Source organism: Erithacus rubecula (genome assembly GCF_903797595.1).
Source record: "Erithacus rubecula genome assembly, chromosome: 34".
Classification (NCBI taxonomy): domain Eukaryota; kingdom Metazoa; phylum Chordata; class Aves; order Passeriformes; family Muscicapidae; genus Erithacus; species Erithacus rubecula.
The window spans coordinates 687,213-709,848 of record NC_136684.1 but is presented as its reverse complement, the minus strand read 5'-3'; the positions used below and the strand labels follow the sequence as shown (position 1 = coordinate 709,848).

The 22,636-nt window shown below is 52.2% G+C and overlaps 1 protein-coding gene across 1 annotated transcript in view; it reads left to right on the top strand.

Moving 5' to 3' along the window:
- The window catches only part of LOC306814037 (zinc finger protein 541-like), a 263,524-nt gene that overhangs the window by 226,205 nt on the left and 14,683 nt on the right, over window positions 1–22,636 (top strand). The window lies entirely within an intron of this gene.

The window sequence follows — 22,636 nt, the reverse complement described above, 5'->3', positions numbered from 1 at the left end:
CCAAACTGCCTTGAGCATTTCCTTTGCTTCAGCTCCATTTCTATACTCTTCCTGGTAAAAATTTCTTCTTCTTGCCAAGCCCTGTTCCCTCACCTGCAAACAGCCCATCCCAGCTTTCACTTTCCTCTCTTGCCCCCCTCCTCACTTCACTTCTTGAGTTGTCACCATGAGAACATCCCTTGGGGAGCAGGATCATCCTACTGGATGGAACTGGATCATCCTGCTTCAGGAATTGTCTGCAGGGTCCTGCAGTGCCTCCTGCTGCTCCGTTGCCAGAGACACCACAGGCCAGGGGGGCACATCTGGGCTGTTGTGTCTGGGTATGGGGCTCCCTGTCCTGAGCATTGAGGAGGGGCAGGAGAGGCTCTGCAGGACTGACAGGATGGGCTTTGGGGACTGTGTGGATAAGCTGAGGGACCTGGGCTGCTGGAGCTTCTGAAGAGGATACCCAGGGCTCATCCTGCAACTGCTGCAGGGGTGGTTTCAGAGAATCACACAATCAGCCAGGCTGGAAAAGACCTTGGAAATCATCAAGTCCAACCTGTACCCTGGCACCACCTTGTCTCCCCTGAGATTCTTCTTTAGGATAAACAAACTGAGCTGCCTCAGCGATTCCTCATAAGACTTATATTCCAGACCCCTCACCAGCCTTGTTTCCCTTGTCTGGGCACTCTTCAGCCCCTACATGTCCTTCCTAAATTGGGAGCCCAGAACTGGACACAGCACTTGAGGTGTGGCCGTACCAGTGCTGAGCACTGGGTAAGAATCACTGCTCTGGTCCTGCTGGCCACACCATTCCTAATCCAGCCAAGGAGCCATTGGCCTTCTTGGCCACCTGGACACACTGCTGGCTCATGTCCAGCCTGCTGTCTATCATTGCCCCCAGGGTCACTTTCTGCTCTCCAGCCACCCTTCAGACACACTCTCCCCAGCCTGGAGTGCCGCAGGGGTTGTTGTGGCCAAAGTGCAGGACCTGGCATTTGGTCTTGTTAAACCTCACCTGGTTGGATTTGGAACCTGGATCCAGCCTGTCCAGGTCCCTCTGCAGAGCCCTCCTACCCTCCAGCAGATCTACACTCACACCCAGCTTGGTGTCATCTGCACATTTGCTGATGTTGCACTCAGTGCCCTCATCCAGATCATCAATGGAGATATTGAAATCCACGCTGGCTGGCTCTGATCCCTCATTCATCCTGCAGGTGCCCTGTGATGGCACTCAAGGTGACCTGTTCCATCACCTTGCTGGGCATCGAGGTTAAGCTGACAGGCCTGGAGTTCCCCTCATCCTCCTTCTGCCCTTCTTGGGGATGGACACCTCCAGCCCTCTGGGACCTCCCTGGTGAGCCAGGACTGATGATAAATGATGGAGAGGTGTTTTTGCCTTTTTAAAATTTTTTAAGCAATTTGAAAATTTTAATTTTTCTCACTGCAAACAGACACACTTCTCAGGTGTGTGCCAGCCCAAGGTGCCACTGAGGAGGTTCCCTTTCCTCAAGGCAGAACCCTGCAAGGAATGTTTGAAATCTTTGCACTTCTTCGTTCCCTGAGACCTTGAAGTGTCACAATGATCCATTGGTTCCATGAGGTTTCAGACTGTCACAGTGGATATTTGGGTCCATGGGGCCCTATGGAGTCACAATGCTCTTTTTGGTTCTGAATTACCAAAATATGATTATTGGTCTAATACCAATACTCAACTGTGATGGACAAAAGACTAACAGTTTAAAGTAAGAAAGTGTATGTGTATTCAGTGTTGGGCAGCAGCGTGAGGTAATCCTCTAATACACACTGCCAAATCACATGTGATCACAGAGCCTATTTATTGACAAAGGATACAAACAAATACATATTAATAATAACAGTCCCTCCCATCTCCCACTTCCTATGGTAATTAATTGGAATAGCTATTAAGCATACGTGATTGACTTCTCAAATTAAAGTCCGAGGTCATTTTCTTGGGGAGGGGTCTCAAAAGGAGGAAGTAAGGTGAGTCTTCCTCACCCTAAACTCTTGACCTTTTCTATCAATGACAATATGAATAATTTCTGGGGATAGTCCAATTTTCGGAAGAATGGGTTTCTGGTTGCATTGTCTATGTTCCTTTGGATCTGCTCACTAGTTTCACCTTTTCCTTTTGTAAGCACAGCTGAGCAAACATAAAGTGACAGACAATCATTTATTAAAGTTTCAGATAATTACTCCCTTTGAACTTCTAACTTGTAATTATTTTTAGCAAGGTAATTAAAATTCTGATTTTCTAAGATTAGTGTTTCATTTCCCACTTCTCCTTTCAAATCAGTGAATTCTTTTACTCAATATGGGGATTTCTCTTCATCTACCCAAGACGCATTGCAGCGATCTCTTAAGACCAAGCCATACGCCTTTTATAGCAATGCTAAGTCTGCCACTTGTTGTAGTATGCTCCAATTATAAATAAGTACGGCAATAGACAAATTCATATTTATACTAACTAAAATAAGCAGCACAATGATTGGGTGGGTTAAGGCATTAAGCAAACCTGTTGCTGTTGGTGACCATGCAAATAGCACATCCCACCAATGATGAGACAGATGTTCTTCAAATCGTTTAAACACTCCTTTTATGGTGCTGTGTCATGGTGTATCGTAACCAAAGTCCTTTTCCCTTCATCTTCTATCTCTTATAATATTTTTTTAATTCTTGATGTTTTAGTAGCTGAGTGACTAGGGTTAAATTCATTTCTATAGGCACAGGCAATATTTCTTGCACAATAACCAGGTTTGCCTTTATGTACCGATGTGATATTACAGGTGACTGATAGGAAAAGTTGCATCCTTTGATTTTAGCAAAATTGCAAACACATAAATTGAACTGAGTCTCATTCACGATTTGACTGTCTATTATTATGGTGGGACATGCTGTTTTGATGCAGACACAACCTTGTCCTACATAGACAAGTAAAGTTGTTTGATTGGATAGATGCATTTCAAAGTGGCAAATGCTTTGGTCCATGTCCAGACAAGTACCTTTGTCATCTTCTGAAGTTCCCTCACATATATATCCCAATTGTTTTCTCATAGAACAGGGCTCTAGGTTAATGGCCTGCCATTTTTCTTCAGCTTTTCATGCCCACATTCTATGTTCAGAAGGATACAGTACAGTCCCTGCATGATTTAGTCCTAAAGCAACTATTGGGTGTATTAAGCTCATGGATGCACCATGCATAGTTAAAAGAAAAGCTGTCACTGTATTTGTCTCAGGGTTATAGGTAATATTAACCAAAACCCACCAAGGTTGAAGCTCTCTTTCCATTTCGGAGGCATTATCCCAAATAATTTTGCGAATTTCAGCAGAGAATATCCCTTCCTCACCTTCTTTGATAACTATGGCAGCCACTGACTGCATCAACATTTGTGCTTGAGTACATCCAAGAGCCAGAGAAATGTTTGCACTGGCTGTGCCTAGGGCTTTAATTATTACCTCATGGTCTTGCTCTTCTATGTTTTCCCATTTTGATAATATTTTGGCTAGTTTCCAATGATTGTTACCTGGTGCTAAAAAAGAAGATTGCAAAGGCTGTTGTAAATTAACTAAATTACTTCCCATCACAGTCAATTTGTTCATTAACACCTCTGAGTCCATTGTGTTTAAAACTCCCAATCCAGTTCCTAATATTCCAGTGAGGTCTCTCTTTTTCTTAAAACTAGGGGCCATATGGATTTGAAGCCAAGTAGTCCATTCCACAAAAAGGAGTTTTGAGAAATGGTGCACATTCTGGGCAAATGGTAGAAGCATTTACCTGCATTCCCATTTCTACTCACTTCAGAGGCTATCCTGGGTTAGTTAGCAGTCTCTGAATTCCTGTTTTCTTGACAGCATTTGGTCTGTTGGGGGTTGAGTGTTTTTCTATTACTGTGTCAATTGAAAGAATTTTTCCCCTTATCATGCCAATGGAGCTGGCCGGGTTACACCCAGGGTCTCTGATGACTCTAGACAAAAGGGGTAGGTGAGAATGGCTCCTGGAGGGGCCTCTGAGGCTTCCGGCAGGGGACTCGTGTTTCTGGTGAGCTCTGAGGAGGACGCTCGGATCTTCAGCCCATGCGGCTGGAGCACAGGAGAGCCAGACCCTCTGTGATCACCTGCCCTGCCTCTGCCCCGTTCCAGCCTCCTGCCTCTGCGGACACAGCTGATCACCCGGACACACACGGTGAGCGAGGAGCTGCCCGCTCCAGCCCCTTCCCACCCGAGACCGGTGTGGCCACTGCCGCCCCCTCCTGCCTCCGTTCCCGCCCGCCCCTCAGCAGCTCCGGACTGGGAATAAGCACAGAGACAGCGTGCTTGCATCTAAAGGGACTGACACCAAGTTATCTATTCTGTTCTGTTAGCAATTTTAACAACTGCTGTTGTTTTCTGCTTGTACAGTTAGATATATTAGTAAAAGAGCTGTTATTCCCACCCCCTTATCTCTGCCTCAGAGTCTTTGATTCAAACAATTATAATACTTGGGGGGCGAGCGGAACCAAAGTCTCTGTTTCAAAGGGAAACTTCTGCCCTTGCTGGCAGACACCTGTCCTTTCAAACCAGGACAGGTGCCTTGGCTGTAACATCTCAAATTGGAGAAGTACAACCAGGATAGGCAGGAACAATTTTTCCTGGCTGGGAACTGGAATTCCAAACCTTGGAAGTGTGAGCCATGCAGGACCATCCAGACTGGGATCATGGGGGCTGGGATGACGTGGACTGGGATCCTCCAGACTGGGTCTGCACAGACTGGGACCAGATGGATCAGGGCCCTGCAGAATGGGATTGTTCAAACTGGGATCCCATGGACTGGGATTGTACAAACTGGGACCACATGGACTGGGATTGTACAAACTGGGATCACACGGACTGGGACTCTACAAACTGGGACCATATGGACCAGGATGGCTGCTCCAGAGCTATGGAAACCAAGGCTGTCCCATCCCACCCAGGGTCCCTCCCAGTCCTGCCCAGTCCTGTGTGGGGGCGCAGCCAAAACTCCCCGCAGTGAATAAGGAGGTCCCAGAGTGCTCCCGGTGTTGGTCCCTGTCCTGGTCCCGGTCTCAGTCTCAGTTTGGAGCAGTCCTGTAGCGCTCCTGGTGCTGGTTCTGGTCCCGATCAGAATTTTGATCCCAGAGCGGTGATGGCCCTATAGTGGTGCCAGTTTTGGTGCCAGTGCCGGTTCTGGTTTCAGTCTTGGTCTTGGTCTCATGGTGGTTCCAGTTCCAGTGCTTGCACCAGTGCCAGTGTTGATCCTGGAGTGCTCCCAGTTCCAATCTCAGTCTCAGTCCCAGAGGTCTCCTGGTGCCCGTCCCAGTGTTGGTGCTGGTCTCAGTCTTGGTCCCAGTACAAATTCTGGGGCTGGTTTCAGTCTCAGTCTCAGTCCCAGCCTTAGTTCCAGTTCTGGAGTGCTGCTGGTCTCAGTTCTAGCGTCGGTTCTGGTCCCAGTCTGGGTGCTCGTCTTGGTCTTGGTTTCAAACATTTTAGGCCCATTTGACTGATTTTATAAATACTGGGATTTTAGACTGAATTTTAGGTTCCTTTTGGATGATCTTAGGCCAATTTTAATGATTCTAGGTCCCCTTTGTGTGGATTTGAGTTCCCTATGGCTGGTTTCAGGCCAAACCTGGTGGATTTAGGCTGCATTTGAGGCCCTTTTCGGGTGATTTTAGACCTAACCAGGTTCTGTTAGGATTGTGTGGCCCTTTGGCCCTGCCCCTTTCCCCTCCCAGTTCCCACCCCTTTCCCCTCCCAGTTCCCACCCCTTTCCACTCCCAGTTCCTACCCTTCTCTTGACCCCGCCCCTTTCCCCTCTCATTTCCCACCCTTCCCTTGACCCCGCCTCTTTCCCCTCACAGTTCCCGCCCTTCCCTTGACCCATCCCCTCCCAGTTTGGGGTTCGGAATGGGACAGGAGGAGGAGGGAGGGAGGAAGAGGCGCAGCAGAAGCAGAAGCAGGAGGAGACAAGGAGCGATTCAAGCACGAGTCTGGAGCTGCCTGAACTGGCAGCCCCCCTGGGACCATCACCACCCATCCCGCAGGTGCCCGGGGAGGGGGAGCTCGCCCCAAATATCTCGGGGGGGTCCCTTTGTTTTGGGGTTTTTGGGGGGGATGTTTGGACCTTGCCGGGCTGCAGAGGCGCAGATGGCCCTCGGAGGACATCAAGTGGTCCCCGGGAGGTGTTTTTGGGGGCCCTGGTGGGTGCGGGCAAAGTCCCGGTGGGGGGTGGGGGGATGCGGGTCCCCCCGCGGTGGGGGTTGGGCTTCCCAGGCCCTGCGAGCTCTGCCAGGGCCCCGTGGGGAGCATGTGGGAGTGGCGGGATCAACTCAGGGACAGCGGTTTGGGGGAGGCCCAGGAGAGGCGCGGCTTCCCTGAGCGAGAGCGCAGAGACAGAAGAGCCCCAGAAGGGCAAAGCGAGGAGCCCAAGAGGGGGGATCCCTGGCATTGCCGGGACCCTGACGGGGGGTGCTGGGGCTGGAGGGGCGGCATGGCTGGGAAAGGGGTTCGGGGCTCCCGGCGCCGCCAGTGACTGCTCCCAGCATGAGCCCAGTCACTCCCAGGCATTTATGTTATGTTGGGATTTGCCCCAAGCACAGTTCCAGTTGCTCCCAGTTCCTCCCACTTTGGTCCAGTGTGCTCCCCATTCTCCCAGCTGCCCCAAGCAGCATCCCAGTAACTGCCAGTTTGATCCCAGTATGAGTCCAGTATGATGCCAGTCTCAGCCAGCAGGGCCCCAGTCACTCACTCTTGCCCCCAGCATGGTCCCAGTTTCCCCCCAGCACATTCCCAGTCGCTCTCAGTTAGGTCCCAGTCACCACCGCTATGGTCTCAGACACTCCCAGTATATCCCAGTTGTCTTGGACAATCTCGTAGTCATTCCCAAGCACTCCCAGTTACCTCAGCGTGGTTCACTTGCCCCCAGTTTTATCCCTGTTGTCTCTACAATACTCTCACTTCCTCTCAGCATTTTTTTGGGTGAGGAGAATGCAGAACTCCAAAGCTGATCCAAATCACTCTCATTCATTCCCTATATGATGCAGCTTTTCCAAGGACGTACCCAGTTGTTCTCCAGTTCCTTCCATTTTCATCCAGTGCATTCCCAGTTCTCTCAGTTGCCCCCAGTATAGTCCCAGTCTCTCCCAGTATCAAGCCAGTGGGCCCCAGTGTGAGCCCAGTTGTTCCCTGTCAATGCCAGCATGACCCCATTAGCCTCCAGTATAATCCCTGTGACTCCCTGTCTCTCCCAGTATATCCCAGTCACCCCCAGCATGCTGCCAGTCACTTTCACTTCTTCCCAGTTGCTTTTGACATGATTCCAGTTGTTCACGGCCACTCCCAGTCCATCCCAGTATGAGTCCAGTCACCCTCAGTGTGACCCCAGTCTCACCCAGCATGGACCCAGCTGCTCTTACTGTGATCCCAGGATGATCCCAGTTGCTGCCAGAATAGTTCCAGTTGTTCCCAGTTCCTATCAGGATGATCCCTAGAATAGCCCCAGTCTCTCTCAGCATTGTCCTACTTTCTTCCAGTTGCCCCCAGCCTAGTTCCTGTCCCCCAGTGTGGTTACAGACACTCTCATTATATCCCTCTTGCCCCAGTTAGGTTCCAGTTGTCTCAGAATGATGCCAGTCTTTCCCAGTTACTCCCAGTTGTCTCCAGCCTGATCCCAGTTTCTTTCAGTGTCCTGTACTCCCAGTTACTCCCAGTATGATCCCTGTCATGGCCTCAGTCCCCTCGACATGGTTCCAGTACCTTCCCAATTGATCCCATTTTCTCCCAATGTGTCCACATTTTCCTCCCAATGTGGGCTCAGTTGCTCCCAGTAACCCCCAGCCAGGTTCCATTCCCCCAATCCCAGTGGCTCTCAGGATGATCCCAGTAGGACCTGTAGTCACCCCCAGTATGGTTCCAGTCATCCCCAGTGTGACACCAGTCACTCCCAGATCCTCTCAGTATTCTTCCAGTCATGCCCAGAGTGACTCCCTGTCACTCCCAGTGTGGGCCCAGTTGTTCCCAGCCACTCCCTGTATGGTTACAGTCAGGGCCAGGACTTTTCCTATCAGTCCCACTCTGATTGCAGTGTGGTCCCAGTAAATCTCGGATATTCCCAGTACTATTCCAGTCACTCCCTGTACAATCCCAGGTAGTTCCAGTGGGATACCAGTGTGACTCTGACATGGGCGCAGCTGGTCCCATTATCATCCAGTGTGGTTCCAATTGCTCCCATTTCCCTTCAATGTGGTTTCAGTCACTCCCAGTGTATTCCAGTTGCCACCAGCATGTCCCCAGTCACCCCCAGTTGTCCCGAGCTGATTCCAGACTGATCCCAGTTGCTCACAGGCTCTCCCAGTCACTCTCACAGCAGTTCCAGCTGTTGCTAGTATGATCCCAGTATTTCTGTGCATGGTTCCATTTCTTCCCAGTTCCTCCCATTGTGATCCCAGTTCCCCATTTGCCCGTAGCACAGTCCCAGTCACTCCATAGATGATCGCAGTTTCTCCTAACATGGTCCCAGTCATGCCCAGTTCCCCCAGTACAGAGTAGTAGCTCCAAGTGACTCCCAGTGTCCCTCAGCGTGGTCCCAGTTCTCCCAACATGGTCCTGATATTTCCCAGTGTGGTTCCAGTCACTCCAGTGTTATAGATAAAAATGAGATCAAACAGAATTAAATATTATTAAAATAAGCGATATTTATTTTGCGCCTGAAACATGGTTTTCAATAGCCACAATCAAAAAGGACGATGTCGAGCCCGGGGTCGGCATCGGGTGAGCACACAATGATTCAAACTCTCTGCATTAGTTAGTCCTGTTTTTATACAGTTTTTCCTTGCCCGGAGTGGAGGTCTTTGTCTTCTCTTGTCATTCAGCATATTCATGTAGTTTTGTTTCACCGTCTTGAACTGGATAAAACCATATCCTGGGAGATGATGAATTTGGATGAAGGCAAGTTCATGTTTACAGGAAGGTGGAATTGAGATGTAACTTGCAGATTTTGGTTTACTGGAAATGGGCATTCAGATGTGTTTTTCTTGATGGCTCTGATTACCTTAATTGTGAGTGCTTATCGGGCTCTTATCTTTTGGGTGTTCCCTGGACAGAGCCATCTCCACCGCGACTACGTCTATTGTCTTGCTAACTCGAGCCCTTCAGCTTTTGCTGGCAGTTACAGTGTTGTTATGAAGCAATCCCCGTTCCTCCCTTTGCAGCTTTTGTTTTTTTTTTTTTTATTTTATTTTATTATTACTTTACTCATACAGAAATTGCTTATTCTACACTAATTCAACTTTACACGAATTACATTATATATTACACCAGTAAGGTCACAGGCACTCCCAGTATATCCCAGTGGCCCTGAACATGCTCCCAGTCATTTCCAGTGTCCCCAGAAAGGTTCTAGTTCCCCCAGTACAGCCCAGTCCCTCCTAGTGATGCCACTCCTGGGATCCCCCACCCCTCTCTGTGATCCCAGATCTCCTGAGAGGCGCCCCAAGGGCTGGAACTCGCCCACCAGGGTTCCCAGCAAGCCCCAGTTTGGATCTGCAGCTTCCCAGTTTCCCTCTCCCTTTCCCCGGCCGGGTTCCCCCCGGCCCCAGCGGGTGGGAGCAGCCGAGAGCCCCGTACTGCCCATCCCAACCTGTCCCAGCTCCATCCCCGCTCCTCCCGCGGGCTGCGAGGGCTGCGGGAACGGGGCATCGAGGGTGTTGCTGCTGCTGGGGGAAGAGGGGCAGGGATGGGAGAGGAGGGATGAAGGAGGAGAGCAAGAAAGGATGGAAGTAGGGGAGGGACGGGGGAGTCAGGAAGGAGGAGGAGGGATGGAAAAGGAAAGACAAAGGAGGATCAGGAATAGGGAAAGGAGGAATGAGGTCGAGCACTCCCTGAATTGACAGGTCCCCCATCCATGGGACCATCGCCCCCGCAGGTGACCGGGGAGGGGGAGCTCAGCCCAGATATCCCAGCGGGTCCCTGGGTTGGGATTTTTTGAAGGGATGTTTGGAGAATGCAGAACTCCAAAGCAGAGTAGAAAATGCCCCTTGGGAGGACACTGGGGGATCCTGGTGGCGGCTGCCAGCAGAGGCAGCCTGGAGGAGCAGAACCCTGTGTCCCCCAAGACCCCAAAGTGGGGATCCCAGAGAGCGGGGAGCGCCGCCATTGGCAGGACCCTCAACAGCTTGGAGAGGGGCAGCGGGGCCTCCTTGGACCCCCAGCATCCCAAAGCAGAGAATAGGCGGAGAAGGGACCCCAGGACTCCAAAATCCCCCAGCAACCCTAAATGGGGAGAGGGAAGAGGGGGGAGCTTTTCAGATTGCTGGGACTCCAACCAGCCTGGGGAGGGCAGGCACCGGGTAGATGGGGACCCCCAATACAAGCATGACCCCCAGCAGCTGGGACAGGGGGAATCCCTGAACACAAAGGAGAGGGACCATTCTCAGGAACTCTTGGGAGGCATTTTCAGGGCCGAATGTTGGTGTTTGGGAGGTTTTGATGGACACCAGCTGCCCGGGGACTTCTAGAGATGGACTTGGGCAGGAGGAGCTGTTGCCTTTAGGAGCAGGAACAGAGATCACACAGAGTTAGGGGAAATAAAAGGGGTATTTATTCAAAGGCCTGCAAAGGCCACACCCTGGCTGCACAGTGCCACAGTGTGGCCCCTGCCCTGTCCGAGTGGCTCTCAGGTGGAAGCGAGAGAGCAAAAGGTCACATGATTTTACACTCTTATAAACTCTGGCCATCCAATCAACAGTTTCAATTTGTAGAACGTGATTTCCCTTTTCTCCTGGCCAAATCGTCCTCTTCTCATGTTGTTTATACTCAAGGACTGGAGCCTGACGAAAACTGTCCTTGAGTCCATAGCTGGTATCGGACTATTTCGTCTTCATCATCCTAAAGCACAAGGAAAAGCAAACCCAAGCAGAACAGAAAACTTGGATCTTAAGCCATCAAGACCAACCCCTCAGCTCTGTGCCCAGCTCTGTGCCCAGGTGTGTGCCCCCAGCATCACCCCCCCTCAGCTCTGTGCCCCTCCCCACCCCTGGGGGCTGTGGGAGCTGCTGTCCCCTGCCAGGGGTGTCACCTGCTCTGCTGGCTGTCCCCAGGTGCAGGGGGGTGCCCAGCCCCAGCTGGCCCAGCTCTTGGCTCTCAGGGCTTTGTTCTCTGGCTCTGTGCTGGCACTCAACAGACACCGTGTGGATCACGTGGTGAGTTCAGCTCAGCCCAGGTGAGCCCCAAACCAGCCCAGGTGCAGGTAAAAAGCTGCAGAGAAGCCCTGGGCCCATCCCCACACTGTGGCAGCAGCTGAGGGGGGCTCAGGTAAGACCCCACCTGCAGTGCTGCCTCCAGCTGTGCCCCCCCAACATCTGGAGGGTGTGAATGACCCCAGGGAGGGTTTGGGGCAGCAATTTCCACCTGTGCAGGTGTGAAGGCAGCGGGTGGGAGAGGGATTTCCCCATCCCTGGAACCCTTCAGGTGCTACCAGGCTTGGTGGAAGTCCCTGAAGGGCTCCCAGGCTGTTTTGGGAGGGGCTGGGCGTGTCCCAGGTGCTCTCTTGTCTCCACAGAGGGCCCTGAGCCAGGTGCTGTTCCTCACGCCCTACCTGCCAGCTGCCCTGCTGCGGCAGCGCCTGCACAGGCACCTGCCTTGGAGGTCTTCTCCAACATAAATCCATTGTTTTAATGCTCTCTGGCCCATGTGCATCTTCCACACCCAATTGGGAAGAGACTGGGGGAAATCCCATGACTTTGGGGGCAGTGGGTAGAAACTCCTCAAAAAAGAGGCCATTTGGAGTGGCTCCACAGCACAGGAAACGAATGAGGAAGAAAAGCCCCGGAGATCCCTCACGAGGGTGGGCTGCAAACACAGATCTTGGGTATCCAAGGAGGAAAGATCCAGCCTGGGCCAGAGAAGTGCACAGAGCTGCAGCCAGAGCTCAGAGTTTGGGGTCCATGGTCAGCATCATGATGAGAAGAAGCCCCACGAGTGTTAGAATTGTGGGAAGAGCTTCAGCAAGAGATCCTCCCTGATCTGCCACTGGAGAGTCCATGTGGGGGAACTGCCCTACGAGTGTGGAGTGTGTGGGAAGGGCTTCAGTACGAGATACAAACTGATCTGCCACCAGATGATCCACACTGGGAAGAGGCCCTACAAGTGTGACAAATGCAGGATGAGGTTTCAGACCAGCTCCAATCTCCTCAGGCATCAGCGCATTCACACAGAGGAGAGGCCCTTCCGCTGCCCCAGCTGTGGGAAGGGCTTCAAAGACAACTGCTGCCTTGTCTCCCACCTGCGTATCCACACTGGGGAGAGGCCCTATGAGTGCTCCGAGTGTGGCAAGTGCTTCAGGACCAGCTCTGATCTGATTGCCCACCAAAGGAACCACACGGGTAAACAGCCCTACGAGTGTGATAAATGCAGCAAGAGGTTTCCAACCAGCTCCAGTCTCCTCCAGCACCAGCTCATTCACATAGAGGAGAAGCCCTTCTGTTGTCCCAAATGTGGGAAGGGCTTCAGGTACAAGTCCAACCTCGTCACCCACCGGCGCATCCACACCAGGGAGAGGCCTTATGAGTGTTCTGAGTGTGGGAAGAGCTTCTCACAGAGCTCACACTTGACCACGCACCAATGGAGGTACCACTAAGGGAAGCCCTGTGAGTGCCTTGAATGTGGGAAGAGCTTCATGTGCTGCTCCAGCTCCGTTCTCCATTACAGGATCCGTGCTGGATGATCCCAGTGTCTCCCAGTGGGCAGAGCCCCAGTGATCTGTGTTGGGAAGACACCTGGCTGGGGGGGCTCCACATTCTCCTGGCTTCCCTTGGGTACCTGGATACATCCACAGACCAACATCACAAATCCATTGTGGAGAGCACATTTGTTGACTTCTGACCCCAGAAAAATATCATTTGTTGCATCTTCTGGTGTCATCAAGCAACACTGGGTGGCCTTGGAGGTCTTCTCCAATAAAAAACCATCGTTTTAATCCTCTCTGGCCAATGCACATCTTCCACATCCAAATGGGAACAGACTGAGGCAAATCCCATGATTTTGGAGACAGTGGGGTGGAAACCCCTCCAGAAAGGGCTCTTCCCACCCAGCCAAGCATGTGGATGCTCTGCCAGCAGGGACATGTAAATCTTTTTGTTTTGGCCTTGAAACAAAAAGGTTTCTGTTCATCCCTTTGAAAGTCCTGAAATTAGAGTAAAAGTAAAGATGTTGAAGTAATGCATGGATGGGGAGATGTGGTAGACAATGACACAGGTGAGGTCATGGATGGGGACATGAGGGGACACAGCCTTTCATGGGACATAGACATGGATGGAGACACAGGCCTAACTGTGGACATGAGGGGACGTGGACATGGGTGGGGACATGAACTGCAACAGTATCAATGCCACAACCTGTGCTACCACAGTGTCACCTGCACCTCATCTCAGCCATGGCTAAGATGGCTGCCCAATGCACCACATCCCTGCTGTCACTACTGCAATATCCCAGCCAAATGTCACCACCCACCAGGGTGGGAGGGTTGTTGACAATTTGTTGTCAGGGCTTGTTCAGCTGGTGAAAAGCAGTGTGGAAGCAAGTGACAGCCACCAGGGTGTCCCAGGGCCACCACGTTCAGGGGACCCCTGGGGGCAGGGCAAGGATCAGTGCCACACGGAGTGTCACTAGAGGTGTCCTAGTGGCAGTGTCCCCACAGGTGTGGCGACATTGTCCGCTGCTGTGTGTCCTGGTAGCATTGTGTCCCCTCCCCTCTGTCCCCATCCTCCACCATGGTTCCCTGTCACCTCTCTGTGTGTCTCAGTCCCCTTCCATGTGCCCCTGTCCCTCGTCCTATGTTCCTGTCCCCCACCCCCAGCGTGCCCTAAGTACCTGAGGTCCCAGGCCTGTGTCCTTCAGGGTGTCCCCATGTCCCTCAGGATGTTTCTGTGAATGCTTCTGGCACTGAGTGTCTGCACTTGCCCCAGCACAGGTAGGGACAAGCCGTGACACCCCGTGACACCCCATGAAAACCTTTCTCCTCTGATTTTGGGTCTTTTCCCCCTATTCTGGATACTTGCTCCCCTATTCTATGTCTTCCCTCTTTTGGGTCTTTCCCACTTATTTTGTTTCCTTTCCCCTTATTTTAGTTCCCTTCCTCTTTTTTTGGATCATTTCCTCCCTTTTCCACCCTTTCCCCCATATTCAGGCACCTTCCTGCTTCTGGTACTTTTGTGAATGCCTTTCCTCTCCTCCAGTCCTCTCCCCACCCCTTAGTCCTCCTCACCCCCCCACTGGTTGCCCCCCAGTTGTTGCCCCACACTACATGGACTCGGTGCTCACCATCCTGGACGCACTTGAGACTCAGGCCTGGGGCAACTCCCCCAGCCCTGCCACAGCCTTGGGGAGGGGGTTGGGGGTCTGCAGCACCCCGGGGTGCTGAGCGGTGCTGGGTGAACGTCCCCCGGCTCTCACTGCAGACCAGTGGCAGCTCCTGGCCGAGCTCCTCCGCCACGACCCGGTGACCCCGGAACTGGGGGCGGTGCTGGCCCCCGACAGCTGCCCAGCTGTTGGTGTCCCAGTGTTCTGCCCTCCTCCGGGAATAAACAACCTCCTGGGACACCCCCCCAAATCTCCCCAAAGGGCATTTGTGGCTTAGCTTTGGAGTCCTTCAAGATCCAAAAATCTTCCCCTACACCCTCAAAAACTCCCTCTGACGGAGACCCCAGGGGCGAGCTCCCCCTCTGCGGTCACTGTGAGATGGGGGGACAATGTACCAGGGGCGGGAAGGCTGCAGACACAGCGAGGGCTGGACTGCGTGGTCCCTCTGCTTCCAGTTCCTGCTCCTCATCCTCTATCCCAGCTCTTCCTCCCATTCCTCCTCCTCTTCTTCCTCATCTTAATCCCTCCACCTCTTCTCCCGCTGTTTCTCCATCACCGGTCCCCCATCCCCACTGCTCCTGCCCCGTTCCTGAGCCCTTGCAGCCCGTGGCAGGAGCAGGGATGGAGCCAGGACAGGTCGGGATGGGCAGCGCGGAGCTCTCGGCTGCTGCCACCCACTGGGGGTGGGGGGAACCCGGCCCGGGGAAAAGGAGAGGGAAACTGGAAAACTGGGGGCAGCAGATCCAAAGTGGGGCTTGCTGGGTGGGAAATTCCATCCCTTTGGACTCTTCCCAGACACCTGGAGATGTTGGAGCAGGGACTGCAGAGATACGTGAGGGATCCCAAGAGTGGGATTTTGGGGACAGGATCTGTGGGAATGGAAATGTCCTGCTCCTTTCCCGGAGCAGGGTCACACCTGAGCCAGGTGTGCAGGGTAGGACCTTGCCCTGAGCCTTAGCACTGTCCCACCTGCAGTATCTGCTTCCCCTCGGCCTCTTCCTCCTGTGGCCACAAGCCCAGCTTGGTGTTGAACAAAGGGGTTGGGGTCATCCGATGGTGGGGGCTGCCCACCCCCTCTGCCCCCTCCCCAAATTCCCTCCCAGGGGCTGCAGGAGCTGGGGCAGGAGCCCTGTGGGGAGGGAAAAGGGGGTGACACCAGGATTGGGTTATAGTGGAGTTGTAACTGTGGCCAGGGAAGAGCAGGGTGAGAACATGTGAGAGGAACAAGTGTGCACATCCAGGGCAGGGCAGGAGGAGGGGCAGGAGCTGCTCCAGGGGCTGGAGCTGATTGCCCTGACATTCCATGGTGCAGTCTGTGCTGAGGCAGCCGGGCCCCTGCAGCCCATGGAGGGCACGGACTGCAGAGATGCACCTGCAGCGCCTGGAGGAGCCCGTGCCAGAGCAGGGGGATGCCTGAGAGGAGACTCGGACCCCATGAGAAACCTGTGCTGGAGCAGGGACCTGGCAGGGACCTGCAAACCCATGGAGAGAGGAGCCCATGCTGGAGCACGGTCCTGGCAGGACTTGTGAGCCCATGGAAGTGTGACCCACTTTGGAGCAGTTAGTGAAGAACTGTTGTCCGTGAGATGAACTCACCTTGGGGAAGTTCATGGAGAAGCATCTCCAGGAGGAACCTCATGGTGCATCAGGGGTACCGCTCCTCTCCCCGAGCAGCAGGAGAAACAACACGTCATGAACTGACCCTGCACCCACTGAGGCAGGAGGTAGAGCTGGGAAGGAGGGAGAGATGGGCAGAAGGTGTTTTTAAAGCTTTATTTTATTTCTCACTATGCTGCTCTAATTCAATTCATTTAAATTCAATTAATATCTCTAATTTCAAACCTGTTTTTCCCATTATGGCATTTGCTGCGTGATCTGTTCCGGTCCCTATCTCAACCCATGAAGCCTTCATTCTATTTTGTCTCCTGTCTATCACTGGAGGGGAATGAGAGCAGCTTTGGTGCCTGGCATCCGGCCAGGGTCATCTGACAACACTTCCTTCCTATCATTCTTTCTTCCTTTCTAGAGGTCACCATGAAGAGGCTGAGTGGGCCTTTGATGGGGGGTGTGAAGGTGTTGGGGAGCAGCACGGACAGGAGCCCCAGGGATGTGGGACAGGCATGAGAGGGGCCCAGGAAGCTGGCAGGGGGCAAGGCCTGTCCCCCTGGGCCAGCAGCAGCCCCGTGCCCTGTCCAAGGCGCTGCCACCAGGGGCTGGGCCCAGAGGCAGGGGGAGACCCCAGTCCCGGGGCGGCATTTCTGCCCCGAGCCCCGTCCAGCCCAGCCTGCCCCAAGTGCGCAGTGAACGCTGGCACGGCTGCACTGGACAGCGTGACCTGCTGGGGACACTGAGAGCTGCCCTGGTACACTGCCCTGGGGATGGCACAGGCACCAAACAAACCACAGCCAGCCCCCTCCTTGGGATGGCACAGGCACCAAACACTGCACTGTGGGAGCTAAGACAGAGTACTATGGAATTAATTAGCATAAACAGCTTGATAACCAAGATGCCTTGGCAAGAGCAAACAGAGCTTTGAAGACTCCATGAAGATTGGATCAAGACTGGTGACCGGAAAGAAGAATGAATCAAATAGAAATGTTGGAAAATGGGCAATCTTGTCTGTGTGATGTTTAACTCAATAAATGTAGTAAAAAATTACCAGCTTTTCTAAAATTGGTATATAAATACATGTAGCTGAGAGTAAATTTGGATTCTGATCAGCAGTCAGTAGACCCCCTCTCTCTCCCATTCATTGATTCTCCAATGCTGAGCGCTGCTGTGCCAGACACACTGGATCTCCAGGAGGAGCTGGAGCCCAAGGCAGCAAAGTGGCACCATTGACATTGCGAATGCATTTTTCTCATTCCTTTGGCAGCAGAGTGCAGGCCTCAGTTTGCTTTCACCTGGAGGGACGTGCAGTACACCTGGAACCAACTGCCCCAGGGGTGGAAACACAGCCCCACCATCTGCCACAGACTGATCCAGGCTGCACTGGAAAAGGGTAAAGCTCCAAAACATCTGCAATACATCAATAACATAATTGTGGGGAGGAACATGGAAAGAAAAGTATTTGAGAAAGGAGAGAGGATCATCCAGATTCTGCTGGAATGAGGTTTCACCATTGAGAAGAGCAAAGTCAAGGGACCTGCCTGAGAGATCCAGTTTCTGGGAGTAGAGTGGCAAGATGGACAGAGCCAGATCCCCACTGAAATGATCAATGAGATCATCACAGTGTCTCCATCAACCAGCAAGAAGGAAACACAAGCTTTCCTAGGAGTCAAAAGTTTTTAGAGAATGCATTCCTGAGTGCAGCCACATTGTGAGCTCTCTCTACCTGTCACCCTCAGAAGAACAATTCCAGCTGTGGCTCTGAATAGCAACAAACCTTCACCCAGACCAAGCAGAAAATTGATCATGCAGTGCCCTTGGCCCAGTCAGGATGGGACCAGAGGAGAGGAATGTGCTTTACTCTGCAGCCAAGAACAATGGCTTGTCCTGGAGCCTTTAGCAGAAGGTGCCTGGGGAGACTCGAGGCTGAGCACTAGAATTCTAGAGTCAAAGTCACAGAAAGTCTGAAGCAAACTACACTCACAAAAAAACCCCAAAAACCCAAACAAAATCTTATCCACCTATAATAAGAAAGTTCAAGCCACCTCAAAAGAAATTATCACAAAAGCACAACTCCTCCTGGCACCCTGACTCCCAGTGCTGGGGTGGATATTTAAAGAAAAGGCTCCTCTACCCACCACGCCACCCATACCACATGGAGCCCATGGATTGCTCTCATCACACAGCACGGCCAGATTAGAAACACAAATCACCCTGAAATTTTAAACACAGTTAAAACCAGCCACAAGATAAAAACTTTAGTCTCACTAACAAAAAGGAGCAGAAACAAGTAACCCAGGCTAAAAAGCTCCACTATACAACCAACTACCAGCACAAGAAACACGCTGTGCTCTTGTCACTGACAGTTTCTGTCTCATGGTTGAGACGAACCAGAAGTGGAAAGTGGCCGCAGGGAGCCCCACACAACGAGTCACACAAGCTACTGAAGGAGAAGGTGAATCAAGTGCACTTGCTGAACTCAAAGCCATTCAGCTGGCCCTGGACACTGTTGAAAGAGAGAACTGGCCAAAGCTCTACCCTTATACTGAATCATAAATAGTAACCAATGCTCTGTGGAGTTAGCTAGAAAGGTAAAAAAAGGCCAGCTAGCAGCATAAAGGAAAAGCAATTGAGGCTGCTGATGAGTGCAAAAACATTGCCACTCAGACAAACTCTCTGTAAAAGTCAATCAAGTAGACAGCCACATCCCCAAAAGTCAGGCTAATCAAGAACACTAAAACAAGGAGCAAGTAGATCAAGCTGCAAAAATAGAGATGTCACAAATAAATTTAAATTAGCAACATAAGGGAGAGTTGTTCCTAACTCAATAGGCCCATACTGCCTCAAGCCATCAAGGAAAAAATGCCACCTATAAATATGCACAAAACTGAAAAGCAGATTTAACTATAAATTGCATTTCTCAAGTTATCCATAACTCTAAGACATGTGCTAAAATCAAGCAAGCCAAGCCCATAAAGCCTCTCTAATATGGGGGGCAGTATTCCAATTACAAGTATAAAGAAGCCCAGCAAATGAACTACATCACACTGCCTCAAACCCCCCAAGGCAAGTGCTACGTGATCAAAATTGTAGAAGCCACCACTAGATCATTAGAAACCTACCCTGTACCTCACACTACTACTCAAAACACCGTCTGAAGCCCAAAAAAGCAAGTCCTATAAAGACACAGCACCCCTGAGAGAATCGTCAGACAACAGGACCCATTTCAAGAACAGCCTTAGAAACACCTCAGCCAAAAACCAGGATATTGAATAAATAGATCATATCCCTTATCACACACCAGCTGCCAGGAAAGTTGAACTGTACAACAGACTACTTAAAATGACCCTAAAGGCACTTGGCAGGGAAACTTCCAAAAACTGAGAAATGAACTTAACAAAAGCCACCTAAAGAGTCAACACCTGAGAGTCCATCACTCAAGCAAGTCCTGCCCAGTCTGAAGCCTTGCACACAGTGCATGGGGATAAAGTTTCTGTAGTACACATGAAGGTATTTTAAGACTGTTTAGATTAGACCCACCTCAAGTAAAAGGTGAACTAATCTGTACAATTGTTTTTGCTCAAAAACCTAGTTACACTTATAGGTAATGCAGAAAGATAAAGAAACCCATTGAGTACCACAGAAAAACCTAATCTTAAGTGAGAACTGTGTGTAAAGTTTCACTGTGGATAAAAAGACACAGCAGAGTTGAAAGAAGGCGTTATTTAAGGTAGGATGCAGATGGTAATAGAAAAAGGAGTAGATCATGTCTTAAGTTGCAATGCAAGATGCAAGCAGAAGTATGCATTCTATCACCATCTGCTGAAAACAGGTGGAGCAGGGCTCCTTATCTCTTCCATGACCCATCCCTCAGAACTCCTCCCCACAAGGAGTTATACCGTATGGGAGATGCCCCAGCCAAGGAGAAAAGCCAAGGATTTCTTACCTAAATAAAATCTGAAATTTGAAACATCAGAGCAACCTTTCCCACTAAATTCCCTCAAGAAGACCAGGCCTATCTTCATCACCACTAGATGTTAAAAATGTAACTACACCCTTCTCCAAAATCATTGCTTCAACAAAACCACATCTGTCACTCCAAGAAAACTATAGGTACCATTATTCAGACTGTAACCTACACCCTCAGCAACAGGATTACAGGCTGCATTCTGACCTCGCCAGTGTTTTGGTCTTTATATTACTATACTTTTATTTTCATTTTCCCAGTGAAAAACTGCTATTCTAAATCCCATATCTTTGCCAGAATGCTCCTTAATTTCCAAGTCATATTAATTTCGAGGGAGGGAGTTTACATTTTCTGTTTCAAGAGAAGCTCCAGACCTCCTTAGCAGACACCTGTCTGTCAAACCAAGACAGTGCCCTGCTGCAGCTCCATCCCCATGGCAGGATCCGCGCTGGATGATCCCCAGGGACTCCCGGTGGGCAGAGCCCCCCTGAGCCCTGGTGCTGCTGATCCGTGTTGGGAAGACACCTGGCTGGGGGCTCCACCTACTCCCCGTGGCCTGGATTTTCTCTGCATTTCTCTTTGTCCTTCCCAAACACCCAAAACCAGGGTAAAAATAGAGATGTTAAATAACGACCTGCTTGGGGACACGGGGGGATCTTCCAGGGGATGCGGGGGACGCTCGGTTCCAGGGATTTGAGGGGTCCTGGGAGAGACCTGGGGGTAGCTTAGGGCGTTGGGCACCCCAGTTCCAGCGGCTCTGGCTGCGCTGGGAGACCGCTGGGAGCAGAGGAGGAGCGGGAGGAAGAGGAGCAGCGGGAAGAGACGGAAGAGAAGCAGCGGGAGGAAGAGGAGGGACACAGGAGGAGCGGCAGGAAAAGGAGGAGCGATTTTGGAACCACGCGCTTCTGCCGCACGCCCACACAGACCGTAGTGTTCCCCGGGAGCGGCAGAATCGCCCCCCCAAGAACCTGCAAGTGAGCGGGGAGGGGGTGCTCGCCCCAAATCCATAATGGGGGGCTCCGGGAGGGTTTTATTTTTCGTTTCAGGGGATGTTTGGATCTTGCAGGTGCCTAAAGCCGAGGCGGAAATGCCCCTGGAGGGATCTTGACAGGTCCATGTGGGATCGCCCGGTATCAGCGGGGAGGGGGCGATATCGGCTCTGGGGATCCCCAGCAGAGCTGGGGGGGAGGGCGGGAGCCCCAGAGCGGGGAGAGCGCAGAGGGGCGATCCCGGAGCCGGGGACCCCCGGCAGCCTGGAGGGGTGCGGGAGGTTGGTGCAGAGCGGACTCCGGGCCCCCGATGCTGAAAGGGGCGCTGACTTCTCCAGCTGCCCTTGGGCAGTGCCACCATCAAACCCAACGCGCTCAGCCCTTGTTTTCATTCCCAAACCAGGATTTCCCAAACCTTGGCTACATTGAGGAGGAGGAGGCTGTGAGGACGAGGTCGATGTCCCGGGAGCCGCAGGCAGGTGAGGAGGAAGTCAGTGCCCCTTTCCCCCTGTGTCCTGCTCCATCTCCCAGCCCAGCATGGCTCCGGCTGCAGCACAGCCCTGGGGCGATCTCCTTGCCCTTGCCTCTGGCACAGAGGCAAATCCCATCCTCTCCTTGTCCTTCCTTCCCCAGACAAGGAGCTGAGCACAGACAGCAGGGAGGACAAATCCCCGTGGCACAGCCTCGGGCAAGAGGCCGTTTGCAGCGGCTCTACGGTGCAGGAATGCAACGGGGAGGAAAAGCCCTGCAGATCCCGCAGCAGGAGGGGCTGCAAACGCACAGCCCGGGGATCTCAGCAGGAAAGAGCCAGCCTGGGCCGGGGAGGCGGCCGGAGCTCGGAGCTGGGGCTGCGTGAGCAGCTTCACCATGGGGAGAAGCCCCACAAGTGCTCGGAATGTGGGAAGGGCTTCAGGTGGAGATCCCACCTGATCAGACACCAGAGAATCCACATTGGGGAACGGCCCTACAAGTGTGGAGAGTGTGGGAAGAAATTCAGCCACAGCTCAAGCCTGACTGTGCACCAGAGGAGCCACACTGGGGAGAAGCCCTATGAGTGTGATAAATGCAGGAAGAGGTTTCTGAGTAGAGCCTATCTTGTCCTGCACTATCGCATTCACAAGGATGAGAGGCCTTATGAGTGTCATGACCACGGGAAGGGCTTCAAGCACAACTCTGCCCTCATCACCCACTGGTGCATCCACACCGGGGAGAGACCTTACAAGTGTCCAGAGTGTGGGAAGAGCTTCTCACAGAGATCTCACTTGACCAAACACCAGCAGAGTCTCCACTGATGGAAGCCCTGTGAGTGTGCCCCGAGTGTGGGAAGAGTTTCATGTGCTGCTGCAGCTCCATCCCCATGGCAGGATCCGCGCTGGATGATCCCCAAGGACCCCCGGTGGGCCGAGCCCCGCTGAGCCCTGGTGCTGCTGATCCGTGTTGGGAAGACACCTGGCTGGGGGCTCCACATCCTCCTGGCTCCCATCCCAGTTCAAATCCCATTCCTGCTCTCATTCCCTCTCCCTGTCCCCTCTTCTCTGCTCGGTTGTCGTTCCCATGTTCCCAGTCCCATATTCCTTGTCTGTTCGAAAGGATAAGGATTTGACAGTAAGCTTTCACAGATATGTATGTACAACATTTCCATTTCTGTATTTCCAGTGTTGGTTCCTGTATTCGTATTCCCAATCCTATTCCTGTATTCCAGTTTCCATTCCCTGTCCCA